Genomic DNA, 16,039 nt, shown 5'->3' on the forward strand with positions numbered 1-16,039 from the left:
ACAGGAGCACCTTGGGCACAACCCTGGGTGGTGCTCAGGTACAGACTGAGTGCCCACAGCATCTCAGAGGGTACATTTAGTCACCTGCAGATTTACCATGCTAGGTCAGGGCTTACCTCCCTGGTGGTGTGCAAAGCAGAGGTACAGGAACTCAAAATGATTCTTAAACCCAAGTGAACAATCCCAGCTCTCCTCCTGTGCTAAATTAGCATTCTGTTCACTCCAGTAGTCCCCAGAAAGATCTACCCAAGGAGTCTGGCACAGCGCTGTGGCATGCACAGAACAAGACAGCCTCCTTGCTATCTTTCCACATGTGTAAGAAGCAGAGAGAAGTGTACTGCCATTTTACAAACAAGATATGTATCTGCCTCAAAACCTGCACTGGTCCAGCAGCATGGAAGAGGTGAGAGGGAGCAGACCAGGAGAACCCCACAGGTTTCCGAACCAAACCGTGGGACAGATTTGTTTTGTTCACATGAATTGACAGCTGGGTTTGTAAGATTTACATTCGTCAAAAGGAGTCACATGTTTACACCAGAATTTGATGTGAAACAGCTTCTCTATTGGTTATAAATTTTCCCTCTAGGACAAAACAGTCTCCTCATCTTCCCAGTGCAGTGATGGAGGTGACTGGATACGAGGAATCTGGTTTTTGCTATCAGCACATCTTGCCACCAGGGAGGGCAGAACTGGCAAAGCTGCACACAGCAGGTCATTTATACATCCTCAGAGGTGTGGAAATGCTGTCACTAAATGCTGGGGACACAGCAGTCCTGGGACTGATAGGCCAAAGTCTTCAGGTTTAGATCTTTAAATCAGAGCATCCAGCTTTCTATTTGGGCATCTTAAACAAATCACCCTTCAGAGCTGCACACTTTTGCTTCTGTGGAGATAGCTGCATTTGCCGACCAAGCCCAACATTCAGACACCTAAACCTGAAAATCTCTGATGCATTTCATACCAAAGTCAGTAACACTTGACAGGAAAAGCCTGTGGCCTGGCTCCTGTATGTCAGGTATCTGTATGTCAGGTTGTTGCTCAGCTCTCAGTAGCCTTCCTACCATAAGAAATACTAAAATTATGGATGGAGGAAAGCCAAAAAGGCCTTTTTCAATTCCATCCAGTATCTGGAGCAGCATTAAATTTCTTGTGTGCGTATTAGTTAACAACATTGCTAAAGGGGAATTGCTGCTGTGGTTGAGCGCTTATACAATACAACTCCTTTTAAAGTGCATTTTTGTATCCTGCTGAGTTACCCCAAGGAGCCCTCAAACAAAGCATCATGTTCAGTTTGACAGCAGAGGCAGTGGCATCAAGAGCCTCCCCTTGACCAGCCCTCCCTGGGAGGATGTGAGTGCAGGATGGGTGACACTTCAAACCTTGGAACGAAATAGAAAGCTAAAAGAAAAGAGTACCTTAAAATTTCAGCCAAGGTTTCCCCCATACAGATTTCAGCACATGACATTTCCAGTCTGTTTCAGCTTCAGTGACTAGATTAAAGTGACCCTGCAACCTCTGAACTCCTCAAGTCAGATTATACTTCGGGCTAGCTCTCACTAAATCAGAGGATGCATTATGTATGTAGCATAGTATTTCACTATTAGGTCTAATGAACGTGGCTGTTTATTGTCCCATATTAAAGCTGAGTGGGTTAGTGCAGCATGAGCCTCTTGGCTTGTTTTGTTGGCAGCTGCCTTTTGGGCTGCTGGGGACACTTCCCTTGCCCAGGCTCTGCAGCAGGAGGTTGCAAACACAAGGCTTTGCACAGCACCACAGCAAGACAGAGACTATTTGCACAAAATTAAAAAAAAAAAAAAAAAAAAAAAAAAAAAAAAAAAAAGAGAGAGAAAAGTTTTCCTTTCAGGAACAGTGCAATGCGTAAGATTTTTGTCAGTACAAGTTCCTGCTGGTGCCATATAGCCAGGGATAAGAGGTCACTTCAGGGAAGTCAGGGGATGGAGATGGGGTTTGAGGGGATGCAGTGGCCCTCCCAAGAACTAACCCAAAGTGCTGCTGGCGTCACTGTCTGGGGGACAGGCAGGTTGTGCTGGAGCAGGGAGCTGTACCTGCTGCAGAGATAAAAGCACCATCCTGCACCACATTGGATCAGAGCAGAGCCCTGTGGGCTTGAGCCTCTGTGTTGAATTTGGAGAAAAGCACAAAGAGACCACAGCCTGAGCTCTGTCAGATGACACAATCTCAAACGAGCTGCAAAGGAAAACATTGAGGTGTTCCTACACTGCCAGTTGACTCCAAACCTTCATGAAGCCAGTGCAGTAGCTTTGCTGCCACTGTGAGTCCAGTTGGTCAGAGGAAACAGGTCACACCTTCAGGCTATGGATGAACAATATTGCTCTGCTTCTATGGACTAGGAACAATGAAGCCACAACAACTGAGATTGATTTCACCAGATTTCCCTGGTGCTTGGCACAGACCATGGTGAAGCTGCTTAGCAGTAGAGGACATCTAGTGATATTCCCATGCAACTACATAAACTACATCAACTGATAAAATTTCTCTTGTGACTTCCTCAGAGTCAGCATGGCTGGAGATGGGACATGGAGTGGCCGTGACAGCTGCAGGAGGGCTGGGACAGGCTGAGCATGAGCACCCTCTATAAATGGGTCACAAAGAACAAACCTCCTGAGAGGCTTAGGGAATATACAGTGAGAGCACAGGTAGGAAGCTCAGGGGAGCTGGTGGTGCTGCATCTTTTAAGGAGACATTACTGGGGGATGCAGAGCTTTTATTCCTACAGCAAAGATCATGTAAACTGGGATACAGAGATTAAAATTGGCCGTTTTCTTTCAGGAGTCTTTGCTCTTATCTCAATTTGCCTTTCATGTGACTCATCCTGAGCACATGCTGCAAACATCAGCCTCAAGATCAAGATTTTTTTTCTCTACTACAAGAGATCAGCCCTTTCTCCATGCCCTTTTACAGCCTGCTGCTCTTTGTTCTAGGAAGGATACAAAGGATACTTCCCTCCTCCAGGTTATTTATAACAGGGGATTCTCTAGAAATGTTTTTCCAGACATACTCCAGGCCTAGGATCAGGAATCTGGCTGTGAAACAAAGAGACTGCCAATTTGATTTCTAAAAAAGCAAGGATTGGCAGAGCTTTATAAAAGAACACACTTCCCTAAGGAAATAGACTCATTTTAACTGACACTTCCTTTGAATGGAATTATTCCCATTAAGATCACCATTGATTTAGGAGTAAGGGCTTCACATCTTGTACTTACTTCCGTGTCAGATGCACTCAGTTTACAAGTGTTGAGGAAAGGTGAGACTTTTATTGCTCCTAATAAAACACAAGGAAAGTCTGCTGGCCAGATTAGATCCTTGGAAATAGCTGTGCAAAGCTACAATACCTACTCAGAATGCAAAGGGTGATGTTGAAAGGCGTCAGTGACACGGATGAAAGAACAGAGGAAAAGGCTGCCTTAGCACCTGCAACAACTGTTGATTTTGTGCCCTTCATGCATTTGTGTTATTTATCAATGGACTATATTTAGAAATCATAAGACCAGAGCGTGGAGCAGCCCCAGGTCTCTGCTCTGCTCTCCAGAAGGCAGCTGGTGGCTAGCAGAGACTGGCACAGCTCTGAGAGATCCACAGTAGCTGCTCATACAAGGCAGGAGTAATTTCTGCAGCACACTGAGTCATTGTAGGAAGGAGACTGAATCTTACCCAATTTCCGAAAGCAGAAGAGCTCTAAGCTCTCTTGTGATGAAACAAAAGCTGGCAGAGCACATGTTGTTATGTGGCAGGCAGGGAGGCCACTTGAGACACATTCAGGAGGTCTTCATGTGAGCAGCAGTGAAGGACACTTCAGAGGCTGAAAGCTGCTGGTGTTGAGCAGCGAAGGCACAGTGCAGCTGCTTCAGTACCAGAGAGCCACAAATTAATGTGAGATGTGAGTTTCAAGGCAGAGGAGATGAGGAAATCAATGACCCAGACAGAAGAAGAGATAGTGCCAGATGAAGCCCGATGACGACATTTGCAGGCAATTTGTTCACGGTGCTGGGTGAGCTGCTTGGGGAGAGATGGAACAGATTAGAGATGACTGCATATACTTTGCCCAAGAGCAAGACTGTGAGATTCACAGTAGCAAGGCCTTGGTGGTGTGCTGCCTCCATGCAGAAATATTAATAACTGCTTCTCTTAACAATCAGAGCAATCCAGCTGATTTTACTTTTGTGCATGTAAAAAAGCAATTACTTTTCCTCTTGGGGATTTCATAAATGTTGGACAATTATGTGTTCACTCACAAATACAGTTTGGTGAAAAAGGCAGGCTCTCAGGAGAATTTGACTGGACACATGTCAATCATAACTCTAGCAAAATTGAGCTATGAAAATAATGTTCTAAGGAATGTAGTAAATTCCATTTTACTGGGAGAAAAGTGACACAGGTGTCTTATGTTGCACTGGCAGTTCCAGGGCATTAACCTGCAGAAATCTGACCTTGAACAGGAAGAAAAACTAGCTAATCTGTCTAATGAATAGATTTGATTGTTGCTCAGGTTTCTGGCTGGACATTCACCACACATCAGGAGCTCAGGAACAGAATTAAGCTCAGGGGAAAGACAAATGGTCATGCAGACTGGCTGTGTGCTGCAAGGCATGAAGACAGGGCATGGCAAGTGGAAAGTGAAGTAACTTTCAGCAGTTTCCACTTTAATGGTCTCAGTTGCACACATAGAAGTGAGTTTACCTTCTGGGACTGCTTGAGCTTGGGGCAGGTCTGTTCATCACCACATGTGAAACGCAGCAGCGTGGTGTGCTCTGGAACACACTGCGTCCTGGCCTGTGACTCCAAGTACAAAGCAGGGAACACACATATAAGTGTCTGAGACATGTTGTACTCGGAGAGCTGAAACATCTGCAATTGGTCGTGCCTCTGTCCTGCTGCTCTCTAGAACTCCCTACAAGTTATTTTTTATTCCTAAGCTCATTTCAGTCATCCAGTGGTCTTATGCATCTTTTGCACTGCTTCCCTATGGTTAAAACATAGGACAGAGGATCCCCCAAGAGAAGACACAAGACAGGCTTAGCAAGGAGACTGAGAAAGACAAGCCCAGGATTTCCCAGATCTCTGTCCTTGCACCTGGAGCTTATTTCTGCTTGTGCTGCAGGCAGACCATAACTGTATGCACAAGTGCTGTGTGTGGGTGACTCCCTGCCCACGTGCTCTGGAATTGCTTTCTCTAATCTGCCCTGCCAGTTACTGAGGGCAATACCTTAATAAAGCAGTTGAACTTGTAGTGGCTGTCAGACCTACACTGGGACAGGGAACCTGCTCTTGTCCCTGCTCGCTTGTATACAGAGCAGAGTGCTGTAAACAGAGCTATAAATACTCCTGTGCCCACTGAATGCTTGAGGTCAGAGCAGATCAGCATAGCAATTCCTTCTGGCTTTGAAAATAAGCTATGAATCAATGCATTCATTGCAGGCTGAGTATCCCTGGAATGAGGCTGATAGTGCTGCTCTAAAACATTGGCATTCTGGGCAAGAGCATAGCAGAGAAAAAAATACATGGTATTGAACCACGCAAAGGGCACTAAAACCTACCTTTGGCAAGAAGTAATTCATCAGGACATTTGGATGCCAAATCTGGAAATACCTGGTGGCTCAAGGAAATATTTATAGCCCTCCACATGGCAGTGATTTTTATTTATAAATTATATGTTTATAACCCTTTGAATGGCATTTTTATTACATTTTGGATCTCCCTGCTGTGTCTCAGCTTCCATGCTCTCCACATGAAACTCACTTTATCAGCTTGTAGTTGAGGGAGCAGGACAGGTGAGAAGATGGGAATTGACCTGGAGGTGGAAAGCCAAACCTCAGCCCTAGGCACATCAGTTACCACCCTGCAAGCCCTGAAAACATACTCAGGAAGGCAGGACACATCCTACTCAATATTGCCAAGAGCAAAACCTAATGCTCTTCAAAGTCCTTCAGGCTCAAACTCCTTACACTGGAAAAAGGTTTTAGGTCCAGAACCCAGCTTTAGATTCATCCAGTTTAAGCCAAGCATGAGAATGAAGGTCCAGCCTTGCTACATCCTTTATGGGAAATCCCTGTAGTTACAGCTAGAAGTGATGCTCCCTCTGAACCCACCTTGGATGTCACCTGCAAGGGAGGCAGTTCTCTGATTTCTGAAAGACATTTTTACGTGGAAGGAACAACCACATTAAAAAATCTCCAGTAAATTCTTGATGCAACTGGCCCAAAGACTATGGTCACTATGGGAGCTGGTGAAAGGTCTGGAGCACAAGTCCTATGAGAAGCATTTGAGGGAGCTGGGGGTGTTTAGCCTGCAGAAAAGGAGGCTCAGGGGTGACCTTATTGCCCTCTATAACTCCCTGAGAGAGCTTGTAGCCAGGGGAGGGTCAGTCTGTTCTCCCAGGCAGCCTGGGACAGGATGGGAGAAAATGCCCTCAAGTTGTACCAAGGAAGGTTAAGATTGGATGTTAGAAAAAAATTATTCACTGTTAGGGTGGTGAGGCCTTGGTCAGGCTGCCCACGAAGTGGTGGAGTCATCAGCCCTGGAAGTATTTAACAGAGGTTTAGATGTGGCACTTAGGAACATGGTTTAGTGGTGGCCTTAGCAGTGTTGGGTTAATGGTTGGACTTGATCTTAGAGAGCTCTTCCAATGTAAATCCTTCTATGATTTTTGTGGAAAAACATTTCAGAGAGACTCTCCCTTGAATTCTCTTTCTGATTAGTATTGTTCTTCTCCCCCTCCTTGCCAACTTAACAAACATTTCTGTGTCTAAATAGCGTTTTTGGTCCACTGCCTGTTGCAATCAAAAGAACCTTCTTATTGACTTCTGGGACAGTTAGGCCCAGCTATTAGTGAAACATAAAAGCATTGGAACCCCACACTACTGGGACTGCGTGTGTAAATGGCATTTCTTGCCTTCTCCTGTGGTTGTTCGTGAGATCAGGACACAAAGCCTTGTCTTTTGGGAGCCCTCTTTCCTTCAGAAGCCTCTTTGCCTTTCTGTCTCATAATGACAGTGAGAAATCCTTAAGGGTTTTCTAACTCCCATTCCCCAGCAGAGAGCCCCAGCAGGCAAAGGCTTTGTCAGGCAGCATATTAATGAAACAGAAAACATGACCTGAATTTTTATAGCTTGTACTTAGTGGGTCATTTACTTGTCATGAAAAGGGACATTTTGCATTGGTTGCCAATAATAGCTTCAGAAAAGGAGCACTTAGCTCTCATGTTTAATTCCCATGAGGATGAAGGGTGAGAGGAAGAGCCCCCCAGCTGCTCCCTTACCCCCACCCCACGCTGGGATATTCAAACTATGCTGAGCACTCCTCTCAAATTCTGTTGCAGGAGCAGGGGTCTTGTGTGACCCTGGTGGGGAAGCCCACACACAGGGCCGGGCTGTGTCCCAGATCTCATCCTGGAAGGATTCCTTATCCTCACATCCCACGCAGCAGCAGCAGCAGCAGCAGCAGCAGCAGCCCAGCTGAGCAGCTCCTCGCAGAACTGAGCTTGCCGATTTCCTGTCAACCCAGCATGGTTCTGGCTGGTCAAGTTATCTCTCCCAATCAGGGCTGGGTCACTACACCCAGGCAAAAAAATTTGATGCAAAAGTGGGGTAATTTTCACAAGCTGTGGGGTGATTTTCACAAGCTGGAGGGTCAGACTTTCCTCATTGTGCAAGGGGAACAGTGAGGCATGCAAATTCCCTCAGAGATAAGGAAGATGTTCTTAAGTGGGCTCTGAATCCAAACTAGCATATATATCAGCTACAAGATACATGAATTGGGCACAAGAACATTCTAGACCTGTGCCAAACTTGAATCATTAGCTGAACTGTTGATAAATGCCCTAATTCTCTTCAGAAGGGACAAAAAGACCCATTTCTCTCTTCTGCCCTCCCAGGTAACAAGTGACAGGACAGAGGAAATGGCCTCAAATTGCAACAGGGAGAGTTTAGATTGGATATTAGGAAAAAATTCTTCACTGGAGGGATTGCTAAGCATTGGAACAGGCTGCCCAAGGAATTGGTTGAATCACTGTCCCTGGAGGCATTTAAAAGATGTGTAGATGTGGCACCTGGGGACATGGTTTAGTGGTGGTCTTGGTAGTCCTGGGTTAATGGTTTGACTCAATGATCTTAAAGCTATTTTTCAATCTAAACAATTCTATGAGGACATAAGCTTCAAATAATAAAAAAGGTTGGCATGGATCTCCTCACAGAGCATTTGAACTCCTTTAGGGACAGCAGCAATGTCCAAGAGCTGACACTTTCTCAGTGATTTCACATAATGCATTTTGAGCTGTGCAATATTTTTTGTGTGTCATGGAGAAATCTTAAATCTGAGGCCAAAAATCTTTGTGGGTCCCACTCTTTAAATGGGGAAAACTTCAGACTTCCATAGAAAGCTCTAGGGACCTGGAAGTATTTGTAGCTTTGCTCTCCACTGAGTATCTCAGTGCTTTGTCTCAGCCTTCCCCTGCTTGATGCCCTCATTGCCATAAGCCTCTTCAGCACTTCCTTGATGTCTTCAATCAGCTGAGTCCCTTCCAAAGAAGAATACTAAAGATCAATGAAGGAAAAGAAACCAACACCATAATATTGTTTCCAGATCTGTAATGATTCCCTATGTGTATATCCAACAGCTTCTCCCCATCCTTAGACCCTCTCTTTCTCACTAGAGTGTGAACATTTGTGTGTTGTGCAACAGGACAGGACTCCTGGGCAGGGTCACAGACTCCTGGAAAGGCTTGTTGGGAGGGACTGTGGAGGTCTGCAGTCCAGCCTCCTGCTCAACTGGAAGTTAATGCCACAGCAGACCAGCAGTGTGGGTTTGAGCCTGCCCCACTGTTTTACAGGCAATTGATGGAAAACCTTCAAGCAAAGCAAATTTGAGGAGACAACCATGCAGCTCAGTGAATGTGGCAGGCATTAGATCAGGTCGCAAACAAACTGAAACTCCTTACTCAAAGAAGGACTGTGTTGGAATGGAAAGTCACTAAAATTGCCATAATGGTTGGTACAAGTCCACTCTTTTTCAGTGCTTCCTCAAGGGGAGTTGAGGTTGGAACAGCTTCAAAGGCAGAATAATGATTTCAGCCTGAAGTGACACTGCTTGCCCAGCATCCATGCCCCACACGGACACCTCATGGGGATGCTGCTGGGATTGTGCTGCTCTTCAGACTTCTGCTTGCTGCCAAGTTTTAATAAAAATTAACTATTTATTTTCAGAAAGAAATTAATGATCTGTTGCCTGAGTGAAGAAGGACTAAGCCCTTCACACCCCCATCCCCTCACTCACCCGGACTGGGTGGTGTTTTTGTAAGGCCAGACATTTCCACAGGTATCTCTTTGCAAGAAGCAAAGCTGATGTCAGGCTTTCAGTGGATGATGAAGGCCTCCAGTGCCTGAAGAACCTCTGCTTGAATATGGTTGGGTGGGCACATGCAAAGCTGCTTGCAGTGCTGAGGCTCCACCTCACCTCAGTATATTGCCACTCCAAAGTCCCTTTGTCCAAACGATGCTGTTGCTTGCACAGGTCTTTATATCTGACAATATAATCTTTTGAATTCTGCAACAGTCCAGGTTCAGAGGAAGGAATAACCCAAACAGTTTGAACACATGGGGGTGGTTTGCACTGACAAGAGGTTAATTTGATCTAAAGAGATGTTCCATCATCCTGCAGTAATTCAGATTGCATGTTAATTCCATCCTTGGCTTCTTCTCTGTTATGAATGTGTCACCAAAATTTCCAGTATTCCGTATCAACCGCTTACCTTTAGAAAATAGAAACTGCCAGTTCATTTCAAAACCAGCTGTGAAGTAATGTCAGTTTTTACTCAGAAATCAGCCAAGATCCACATCAGTGAGATTAGGAATATAAGGCTCTGAAGTGGGCTACTAGCTGGGAACAATCCGTTCTCCCTCAGCTGTGCAAAGATCATGAACAGTTAAATAACTTGGGTGCCTGAGCACTGTTTCTAAAGCAGAGGAGCCACAGGGAAAAGGAGTCCAAGTGCCATGACTTGAGACACTTAAGGAATCATCATAAAAGTATATGAGGACAATTCAGTGACTTGCAGAAAGAAAATAAATTCCAGGAGACAAAGGCAGAAGGACCTAGTTCAACCATGGATTGTGAAAAGTGGGCATTCATGACAGATTTTCCTTCCTCCACCACTGGTAGATGGCATGAGCAATCAAGTGCATTGATTATTGCCTAGAACTAAAGTAGAAAATATAAAATTTAAGAGAAGATGGTGTGGTTGTGTGATATTATGTGGTTACTGAGTTTTAAAATGCTGCAGTTAAAAGGAGAACCTCTGAGGAAAATGGGAAGTAGCACAGCAGACTGAAAACAAAATACTTGGACGAGTGCAGACTCAGAATAAAGGGATTTAAGGGACTGACATATCACGTGCACTTAAGTGATCAGAAAAAAGCTACAAATAAAAGTAAGCATTCCTTTATAACTTTTCTTTGGGAGTAAGGACAGAAAAGAAGCCTGACTCTCAATTGCACTGGGGGGGGGAGGGGAACCCATCTGATTGTGTTTCCCTCTTAAGAAATTAAGCTAACGAGAGATTTAGATTTGAAAGGAAGAAAGACAATCCTCTTTACTTTCAGATTAAATACCTAACAATGCCACTTCTACCCATAGTGCTTAAAATCTAAGGAAGTGCTCAAATGTACACTAAATCCAGAGGAGTTAGGTCCTGGAGGATGAGACTGCACAGGCCTGCTGAACACCAGCAATCAGGTTCCCCCTCCTCCTCCAAATCTCTCTCCTCCCACTTGCCTTTTCAGCTTTGATGTGAAATCACCATTTTTAGGATGTGTTCTTGGAAGCTGACAATCTGATTTTTGGGGAAATCCTCCCTCCATGATAAGCTGTTTCCATGGGGATTAAATATTTCATTTTCACTTTTGTGCTGGGAGCTTCTGTAGAAGATTTACTTGCCAGTTTTCATGCTGCTAAAAAAATAAGGAAAATATCACCATGACAGAGGTCAATCTTTACTCGCTCTATGTAGAAGATATGGCTGGGGTAAAGTATGGCATATCAAAGCTGCTTGATTCTGTATGAAAATTCCAAACATTTTCTCATTATGGAATGATTTCAATACATAAATGAATGAGAAATATCAAGAGATCAATCTGAATAGGAATAGGTTCAAGTTTCCCAGTCCCTATTAGCATTCCAGAAGAGCCAGTAGAAAAAACAGCCCCCCAAACCAAATAAATCAGTCTGGGGAGTAATCTGTGAAAACAGATACTAATAACACACCTAACCAGGGATTTGTCATTTGCTTTTTGTTGTAGCCACAATGACTAGCCCCAACCTGAATTCTGCAAATATGCAAGATCTCCAGTGAAGCCACCAAGCATTAACCAGGGCAGGGAGAGTGAAGCCCATCAGTTGCACCTTTGATATCTGGTGTCACTCCAGCTGTGCCTGGGAAGGCTGAAGAGCCTGGGCCTTATCCTTTTACACTGACAGAAAGCCCCTGACTTGTATATAACTTTGCAGTGGGACTTTACTGTTAAAAAGTACATCTTTGATGCAGTTTTTCCTCTGCTTACTAGAATACAAGATCACTGATAAAAGCAATGTGTCCCATAGACTACTTAGTCATATCTCCTGACTGCAAACCAGATATTTGTCTGGTTCCATATCTGCTTATTTGCTCAAGCCTGAATTGAGAGTAAATTCTTATCTCTTGGGCACTTCCTTCACATGTTTCCTAACCTGGTCATTGAGGACAGTTGAGAGGTCTGTGGGGTAAAGTCTCCTTTGCTGTTGTCTGCTCAGATGGGTCATCTGAGAAACCTAATTAGCATCCTGCTCTCGGAGCAGTGTCCTGTTGGGAAGAATGGATCTAAACAGTTCAACAGCAGAGACAGAGCAGACACAAGCCAGCACAGTAAGAGCATGCAACTGAGCCCTGCAACAACCTGAAGCAGAACAGTTTTGGTGCAAGTGATGCTGAAACATGTCATTCTTCAAGGGAACTCTGCAATGCAAGTGCTGTTCCTTGTCAATATCTGGATGAGCCCTACTTAAAAATGATGGTGCAGGACTCCATCAGACTATAATCATAATCTGAAGGATTTGTCATCATCCTGGAGCTGATCAAACAGTGGTCAGAAAAGTTTAGGTTCTTTCCTCCAGAAGTACCATTTTCTGTTGAGAAAGTGTGTTTGTGTGGGAACTTTTAAACCAGGTTTCATCAAGAATTGTCCTGCTTTCACTGGATACCTCTAGCACTTTTAACCTCAGCATTTTCCAGAGGTAAACACCCATGAAAGTTGACCACAACAACATCTAAAGAGATTATGAGATCCCCGTCTGTCTTTCTTCCCTCTTTTCCTCTTTCTCTGGTTCTCTTCCCTCTTTCACATTAACAATGGGAAAATATTGAAAGGTGCTTTCCAGAGAGCTGTGATGGTGAGTAACACACAAGGAGTATGGAACTTGAACAGAGAAAAGACTTGTTATCTTATCCCCTCCCTGTATCTGCCTCTCTGGAAGCACAGAGGTGTCTGTCCACCTTTCTGCGGTCAGATCACACCAGCTCTAAGGTAGTCAGTCAGATGCTGGGGTTGGACACTGAAGAGTAAAAAAGCACTGCATGAGCTAATTGCAGGGTTGAGGAGAAGGGAAGGGAAGATCCCGGCTTCCAGCTGTTTTGTTGTGTGTTGTCTCATTCATTTAATGATTTATATTTTGTTGCTGGTGAAGCAAACCAGAGCTGCTGGCCATTGCTGCCACATGAAGAGCAGTGGGGAAAAGCTCCCTCTGTGGTCTGACTGTGACACAGACCTTTCCACTGCTGCTTCTTGGGTCATTGAAGCCATTCAATAACTAACAAGAACATTGCTTAAAGGCTGAATTTGACACTGCCTTTCCTTTTAAAGAAACTTTAAAGCCACTTCTTTGTATTTAGCAAGTATTACTACTCTGAAGAATTTGGTTCTCAAATTCAGCTTGTAAAATTAATCTCACCATTTCCCCCAATCCCTGTTACCAGCTGGAGTAAAATATCTACACTGTTTTCTTGATTAAAAGATTGTTGCAATCAGCAATGAATGAACAACTGTTCATGAGGGTAAAATTGAAATGAACCCTGATGTGAGCACATGAGCTGTTACAAATTTTTCCATGCTGAGCTTTCAAAATAATTATAGTAACCCTGCATAATTTGGCCTAGTTTTTATTGTATTCCACATCAAACTAAAACCAATAACAGTTATTTTTAAAATAGCAGTAATTCCTTCGGTGGAACTCACCCAAATACAATCAGTTCCTGCAAGGAAAGTGCATTTTCTGCAAAGAAATATAGTGTGATTTTCAGGTGCACAGAAAATTGGCCCATGGATGCAGTTCTCTCTGGTGCCGTGAATAAAAGGCTTTGCTGTGAGAGATTCACCTTGTTAAAGATAGTGGGTATTTCACACCTAATACATCAGTGACAGCCCAAACCTTTCAGTTGCTCTAGCTCTATATCTTGGAGAAAGAAATGCTTCTGATTTTTCAGTTTTTTCAGTTTTTTTCTTGATCTTGCAAAAAAATCCAGCTCTTCCATCCACTTCCCAAGAGCCTCAAGGTGGTTCCTAACAATTCACAAGGAAAAGGACCAAGTTAAAGGCCTGTGTCCTGGTATTTGTCAGGACAAAGAAAAGGAATCAAGAATTATATGGCAAAGGAGAATTATGCTGGATTTAAATAGACATAAAATATTGCCAGATACAATTGGTCAAGGTAATGTTCCATTGGACAAAAGTCAGAAACCCTAGAAAATAATTAAGAGACTTTGGGCTGATGAGCATTGAGTTTGGGGAACAGGAATGGGAACTGAAGGAGATAATCCCCTTATTATGCCCATAAATTGTTGGTGGAATTATTGGGTGAAAGTCCAACTCCTGAATTGATGCCATGAATATTTACCATTAACAGGATTATTTTATCCCTCTGAAGTTTACCCTAGAAGCATTGGCAGTACTTGAACAACCTGCTGCAAACTTAAGCTAGAAATGTTTCACAAAAGAAATAGGGCAAGATAGTTTTTATCATTGGAACAAATCCCCATTGGAAGGGCTGGATTGTCTCACATTTGTGCTTTAGTATGGAGAAAAAGTCTGAAATAAAACCCACAGGTTTTGACCTTAAAATAGGAGAACTTGGTAAAAGGAGGATAATATAAAATACAATGTTGTTCCTTCATGAAAGACTTCCGTTTCAAAATAGGTTTTTGTCTTCTACCAGCTACAGAATTGAAACTTTCAGGGCTCCAGATTCCCAAGTAGAGAAAGATTCCTGAAACAATTATTATGGCAAAACCCAGGGCTGCTCAGCAATGTGGTTCAGTCCTCCCCTGTCCAAGCTGGTGAAAACTTTTGGAGCAGGTGCATTGTTCTGTGCACTCCTTGTTATCATAACATAAAAGCTGCAAAGACATTTCTTGAAGCTGAGCAATAGCTATCACACTAAAGTTTTACAATTAGTTATAAATTCTATCATTACATTTACTAAAATAATTTCCATTATGAAGAGATCCATTTCAGGTTTGAGGAACTGGGCAAAGAAGAAGTGTGAAGAGATTCCCCTGCAATTCCACGTGTCCTGTGAGGTGATTGAAATACATGAGCTGGTCTGCACAGAACTTATTCTCCCTTGAGAACATCCAGGGAATGAGATTTTATTAACAAACTAGGTGAACTTTAAAGGCAGTAATATGAGCTTAACAGAGACAGCTGTGAAAGCTCAGTCAGGTTTTTCCTCCAGTCTGAAATACACTCAGAGGTCCATGGGATGTTTCCCAGCTGGATTGTTTAGTTATCAGTGAACATGCAGGGGAAGAATTACCTTCAGCACGAAGCACAGAGTGATGCTTTAGAGAACCAGGACTCAAAATGAGACCCACACCTTCTGTCCAGTACCCAATTAGCAGACATGGTGTGAAAGCTTCACACTTGCTTATCCACGGTGAGGCAGACATGTCTGGATCTGAGGGGATTCCCGGGGATTTTCAGCTCTGTGTCAGACCCTACAGGTCAGTCTGCCATACTCCACGGGCTTCCAGGAGCCAAGACAAGCCCCTGAATGTGGGTTACAATGTCTACACAGTGTGGGTCCCATCCTGAAGCCATTCAAACCCGAGAGGCATCAGGAAAGATGCTGCAACCTCAAGGTGCTCAGTCAGAGCCTGGGGAGGGCTGAATTTTTCAGATTAATTCTTGTCGTAAAAAATGCGGGTAAACTCAGGTCTTCTTGCTTTTCAGCCTCTGTCCTTCCTGAAACGAGAGCCCTTCCTTTTCCTCGTTGATCCAAAAGCAGGCGAGCGAGGACACGAAGTGGAGAATCCCGTAACAGCAGCTGGCAGCCGGCTCCTGGCACAGGGGTGCTCCCCATGCCCGGAGACCAGGGCAAAGCCGGGGCTTCAGTGCTCACTGGAGCTGTCTGTGGCCAGATCAAATAGCAAAATATTCACACAGGTAGCGGTGGCACCCCTGGCCTCCAGATGTGCACACTGAGGTACTGATCAAGTTCTGTACAGAATAAATGACAGAGCCTGGTCCCTGTGCCAGGCAGTGGGAGCGTCACAACCCTTGTTATTCCACACTCCCAACTTGGATAGTTTATTATTTTAGTTTATTCAGTGTGTCTCTGCTGGTTTTGGCTAAGATGGAGTTAATTTTTATCACAGAGGCTGGTATGGGGCAATGGTTTTGATTTGTGCTGCCAGTAGTGTCGATAATTTAGAGATGTTTTCCTAGAACAGTAGAATCATGAAAGTTGGAAGAGATCATCAATTCCAACCGTGAAGCCAGCTATCACTGTAACCCCCACACCACTAAACCTTATTTCCCAGCTGCAGATCCAGATGCCTCCTAAACACCTTTCCACACCTCTTGCTACTATTGAGCGGTGCTTACACAGAGCCAAGGCCTTTTCTGCTCCCCATCTCACCACTGAGGAGGCTGGGGAGGGGGTACAAGAAGCTGGAAAGAGACACTGCTGGGACAGAGGA

The sequence above is a fragment of the Melospiza melodia genome, chromosome 8 (assembly GCF_035770615.1).
Source record: "Melospiza melodia melodia isolate bMelMel2 chromosome 8, bMelMel2.pri, whole genome shotgun sequence".
In the NCBI taxonomy this organism is placed as follows: domain Eukaryota; kingdom Metazoa; phylum Chordata; class Aves; order Passeriformes; family Passerellidae; genus Melospiza; species Melospiza melodia.